Below are 6073 nucleotides of genomic sequence, written 5' to 3'. Positions count from 1 at the left end.
GAAGGACTTTTTTCTTACCTTCCTCTACAACACTGATCATCCTAATACCTATTTATGAGACATTCTACAATGCTTATACTACTCTGCTTATCATTTGGGATTTTGGGGCCATGCCAATCAATAGCAACGGTGGTTTTTTCTTACCTTCCTCTACAACACTGATCATCCTAAATACCTATTTATGAGACATTCTACAATGCTTATACTACTCCGCTTATCATTTGGGATTTTGGGGTGACCCATGCCAATAGCAACGGTGGTTTGACTGGTTCCACTGATTGATGATGATGGAGTGTTATAAGGATAAAGTCATTGCAACGCACCCTAATGTAGCGCCTGGGGATCTTCAAACAAAGCTAATTGGAGCTCATTCTAGAAAGGAAACTTCTGGGATGTTTGCTCATCACTAATTTAACAACTCATCGTCATCATCTTCACTAAGGGACAAAGACTTTCTAGGATAAAGCACTACTTAATGGACAATGAACAGATAAGCTCTTTTCTTTAGTAATTCTTTACTGATTCTGAAAGCAAAGGAGAACATTCATGCAACAGACTTTTTGCTTACTTGTTGTTTGTGTCTTTATGAGGTTTTTTTTGTGGCATTTCTTATATAAAGACTTTTTGAGGATATTTTTGTGGTCAGCTTCTTGGTTTGTGTGTTACTGGGTCTGGTTAAACCAAAAATAGTCAGTGGAGTCCTCCCTTATAAATGTATTTTTAATTTGCCCTTCTGGGAGTGCTCAGCGGGACGGTTATAACGAGACCAAACGCGATATAAGCATGTCTCCACACAGTAAACAAAACAAGCGTTTCCTAGCAACGACAACTGCACTAAACACTAATGAGACACGTAAATACACTTATGAGCTGCTTTTAACTTCCACCGATAAAGACTGCTTCTCTCAAAGAGTATTTCTTTACACTGTTTTCTGCTGGCGCTTGAACACACTTTCCTTATTTTCTCCACAACAAATGGCCAAGCAAGCGCAGACACTGACAAGATACGCGATACAGAACGAGACCAAACGCGATATAATGTGTAATTGACTCATTATTTGTCTCAATTCACCCTTCCCCGGGAGTTTGATTGACAGGGGATCTGACTAATCATAACGCAGAATCTGCAATTTTGTCTGTCAAACCAGAAAGGAGAGTAGATTAACTTCAGTGGACTTGAACTTGAAAAATTATGTGTATCTCTGTGGTTGAAATGAGATACAAAATACCTTCTGATTTTCATGCATGTTTATTTTGTGTTATAACTAGTAAAAAGGAAGATATGGTTGGTTCATGTGCTTTAACACATTAAAGAGACACAAAATGGTAACTAAGGGGCGGGTCTTAGCGAAGGGTCAATTACTTGTCTGAATAATGATAGCACTCAGTTTAATTGTAGTTTAACTGTATATGGAAACAATACTTTCAATGCTGTTATATGTAGAGGTACAGAATAATTTTTCAGTAAGTAAATTGCATTGTACAATTACATGCCTCTTAATGCATTTCACAAAATGCAACATCCACCCGAAGGGCGTGCACTCATCTGCTGCTGTAAAGCCTTCATCTGTTCACAGTGCTGCTGCATCATCATAGCCATAGACTCCTCACATCTTCTCTAGTAACTGTCGCTGCTCCTCCTTTTTAGCTTTGATTTCCTGCTCCAGGAGTATCGCTTTCTCTGTTTCCTCTGGTCATTGACAAAAAGAAGAGGAAGGAAAGAGATGCTTTACAGATAGAGAAAAGACTCAAACCTTTATATTAACGGTCTATTTTATTGTAAGGCCGATATAAACTGCAAGGTAAAATATTGATACAAGGTAAAAGTCTGTGAAAGACTTTGTTTTCATCTATGGAGCACTTTGTTAAGTTAATAACATACTGAATGTAACATTTAGGTTCTGGCCCGACAACTAAGTTACACCTGATTTAGAACCATTAAAATAGAGCCTGAAGAGTTACAGGTATTGGCCTGAATCACACTGTTCCCTCGACGTCACGTCGGTGATGACCGACGAATTGGGATCTCGCCAGAGAGACCAATCCACTTTGAGTGTAAACTAAACGATTATTGCATCCAGCTGCCGCTGATCACAGTGTGAGTATAAGAGGCAGCAGGTGCACCGCATTCATTCATCCTTTCGCTTCGGAGCCGAGCGGTAGTGCATCACTACTGCTCTCTACTTCGGTGTTGCAGAGAGACAAGCGAGTGCCGGCGTTACGGCACGGCAGCGGTGGTCACAGTCGCACGGCGAGAACAGAAAATCATCTTCGTGCAGACAGCCACACCAGGAGTATGCGGTGGCCAGCTCCCCTGCGTGAGAGCATTCCCCACAAAAGAGCATTTCTCTAAAAGAGCAACACGGGTGATCGCGTCTTTTTAAAGATGTCTTATCACCCGTGCGTTTCTGGGTGCGGTCGCTATCTGCCGCCTCGGGATGGTCACGATCGCTGTCTCACATGTCTGGACATTGAGCACGCAGAGCAGGCATTCGTGGATGGTGCATGTTCTTTTTGTGGGGGCATGACCATCTCGGAGTTGCATGAAAGACTCCGTTACATCAAACGTGGCGGGGTCCCTTTGCCTCTGTCGCGATCCAGTGTTTATCTCGGCAATCGGGGCGGCGCTGCGTCCGGTGGAGTCAGAGGTGATTTGAGGATCACGGTGACGGCTTCCCCAGAGGGAGTTCGTCACCCCTCAAGCACTCCGCAGCCGGTGGAGCGGCCGGAGGGATGTGTGGCCCCTCTAGGGCGCAGGCAGACCGCCCAGCCCGTCCAGGCCCCAGCCAAACCCGGCGGTAAGCGCAAGTGCAAGAGGCCCTGGGACGGGTGATCCGGAGATGGAGGAGACTGCTCGTCGGGAGATAGTGACTGCACCACTCCCTCCCCCGGATTAGGGCCGGGTGGAGAATCTTTTGTTTCGTTTTGTTTTTGTTCCGCCGCTGGCCCAGCAGCCAGTGGTACCCAAAACTTAAGCAATAAAAGACCGGTTTCCTCAGTCTCTGGGTCTCAAGAGGAAGAGAGTTGTGAACTGTGCATCACAGGGTCACTTCCCTCCTCCTCTCTCGCCAGCGGGCAGCAGTGGGTTGCCAAAGAGCACCCCTCCTGCCCATTCGTGGAACCAGGTAAGGGCTGTAGCATTCAAGTCCCCGCTTCATGTCGTCACAGGCCGGGCTGTCACAAGCCTCAAGCCGGGACCCTGTGTTTTCTCCCGCACACGGAGGAATCAGGTGAGTGTTACATTTCACACCCAGACTCCACCCTCTGCCGTCACAGGCCTCGGGCCGAGTCCCTGTGTTCCACCACGCTGCCCCATCATGGGTACATCAGTGGCTCCGTTGGTTCCTCTGGCACGGTCTCTCGGAGCCTGGTTAGCGCTCCCCAGTCCATCTGGGTGGCTCCTGCGGACCATCAGACTCGGCTACGCGATTCAGTTCGCCTGGCGTCCCCCCAAGTTCAGGGGCATCCGGTTTACTTCAGTCAAGGCTGCCGATGCCCCTGTCTTGCGTGCGGAAATCGCAGTCCTGCTGGTGAAGGTTGCGATAGAGCCGGTCCCTCCAGCCGATATGAGGTAAGGGTTTTACAGCCCTTACTTCATTGTGCCCAAGAAAAGCGATGGGTTACGACTGATCTTGAATCTGCGAGTTTTGAACAGTGCGCTTTACATGCTGCCGTTCAAGATGTTGACGCAATAACACATTTTCGAGTGCATCTGTCCCCAAGATTGGTTTGCAGTGATCGACCTGAAGGACGCGCACTTTCATGCCTCGATCCACCCGCGGCACAGGCCATTCCTGTGGTTCGCGTTCGAGGGTCGGGCATGTCAGTACCATGATCAGTACCTGATCACCAAGTACCTAAATTCCTGCCCTTCGGGCACCTCAGCCAGTTGGGTCTTCAGGTCAACTGAGAAAAGAGCAAACTCGTGCTAACACAGAGGATCTCTTTTCTCGGCATGGAGTTGGATTCGGTCAGCCAGACAGCACGCCTCACACAGGAACGTGCTCAGTCGGTGCTGAACTGCCTCAAGACTTTATCAGGCAGGACGGCGGTCCCACTGAAATTCTTTCGGAGGCTCCTGGGGCATATGGCTGCAGCTGCGGTGGTAGTTCCGCTCGGTTTGCTCCATATGAGACCACTTCAGCACTGGCTCCATGGCCGAGTTCCGAGGTGGGTGTGGCGACGCGGTATTCACCGGGTTCAGATTACACTGGCCTGCCGCAAAACCTTCAGCCCGTGGTCAGATCCCTCATTTCTTTGGGCAGGAGTGCCCCTAAAACAGTTATCCAGGCATGCTGTGGTATTCACGGATGCCACCGGCTGGGGGGGGGGCACGTACAACGGGCACGCAGTGTCAGGGGTTTGGACGGGTTCCCAACTGCGTTGGCATATAAATTGCCTTGAGTTGCTAGCAGTACGCCTTGCCCTGAGCTGCCTCAGAGGGCGCCTTCAGGGCAGGGACGTTCTGGTCCGCACGGACACTGCGACCGTTGCGTATATCAACCGGCAAGGCGGTTTGAGGTCATCTGAACCTCGAAGCATCTGAGGTCCCTTCGTGCCATCCACATCCCGGGTGTGTTCAATCAGGCAGCCGACGAGCTGTCTCGAGCAGCACTTCCAGGAGAGTGGAGACTCCACCCCCAGGGGGTTCAGCTGATCTGGAGACGGTTCGGAGTTGCTCAGGTAGACCTGTTTGCATCTCCAGAAACCACCCATTGCCAGGTGTTCTACTCCCTAACCGAGGCAATGCTCGGCATGGACGCACAGGCACAAATATGCGTTCCCCCCAGTGAGCCTCCTCGCACAGACACTGTGCAAGATCAGGGAGGACTAGGAGCAGGTCTTGTTAGTGGCTCCATATTGGCCCAACAGGACCTGGTTCCCGGAACTGATGCTCCTCGCGACAGCCCCTCCCTGGCCAATTCCTCTGAGGAAGGATCTGCTTTCTCAGAGATGGGGCAACCCTTGGAACCTGTGTCCAGACCTGTGGAAACTCCATGTGTGGTCCCTGGATGGGACGCAGAGATTCTAAGTGACCTACCCCAGGAGGCAGCTCTCACTATCGACAGGCCTATGCGCTGAAGTGGAACCTGTTCGTCGAATGGTGTTCTTCCCACTGGGAGGACCCCCAGAGATGTTCGATCAGAGCCGTGCTACCCTTCTTGCAGCAAGGTTTGGAGCGTAGGCTGTCCCCCTCCACCCTTAATAAGGTTTACTTTGCTGCTATTTCGGCCCAGCACGACCCCATAGAGGGGAGGTCGGTGGGGAAGCATGATCTGGTCGTCAGGTTTCTTAGTGGGGCCAGGAGGTTAAATCCTCCTAGGCCTCCCTCCCTACCCTCTTCGGACTTGGCATTGGTGCTAAAAGCCCTACAAACCAGTGCAACACTGAGACCCCGGCCCGGCTACGTGCCCAAGGTTCCTACTACTCCCTTCAGGGACCAGGTAGTGAACCTGCTAGCGCTGCCCCTGGAGGAGGCAGACCCAGCCCTAGCTTTGCTCTGTCCTGTACGCACACTGTGGCCGTACGTGGATAGAGTTTTAGGACCTCAGAACAGCTCTTTGTCTGTTTAGGTGGACAGCAGAAGGGGAAAGCTGGCTCCAAGAAGAGGATGGCCCACTGGATAGTGGATGCCATCACCTTGGCCTATGGAGCACAAGGTGTGCCCTGCCCGCTCAGGCTGCATGCTCACTCCACCAGGGGTGTCGCATCATCCTGGGCGCTGGCTCATGGTGCCTCGCTAGCAGACATTTGTAGAGCACACTTTCCCAGTGTATCCAAGTCCTACTGTTGGGTTGTGAGGAACAACTGTAGTCGACCTTCTCTGTGTAGAACCCGGTCCTATCGTCTGCCTTATATGAAGGATCAGGAAGGCTACACAGGGCACTGGAGGGGACAGCACCTGTGGCATGTTAGTAGGGATCCCAATTCGTCGGTCATCACCGACGTGACATCAAGAGTGACCGACTGAAAGGGAACTGATGTTTCCTTCAGGCTGTAGATCTGCTGAATATTAAATGGTACCATAGCTTCATGTTTTTATTTCTCTTCTCTTTACTGCTTAAGCTTTAAC

The sequence above is a fragment of the Sinocyclocheilus rhinocerous genome, unplaced genomic scaffold, assembly GCF_001515625.1.
Source record: "Sinocyclocheilus rhinocerous isolate Xijiao unplaced genomic scaffold, SAMN03320098_v1.1 scaffold3558, whole genome shotgun sequence".
In the NCBI taxonomy this organism is placed as follows: Eukaryota; Metazoa; Chordata; class Actinopteri; order Cypriniformes; family Cyprinidae; genus Sinocyclocheilus; species Sinocyclocheilus rhinocerous.
The sequence above is the reverse complement of the archived record's forward strand: the minus strand, read 5'-3'. Positions refer to the sequence as shown.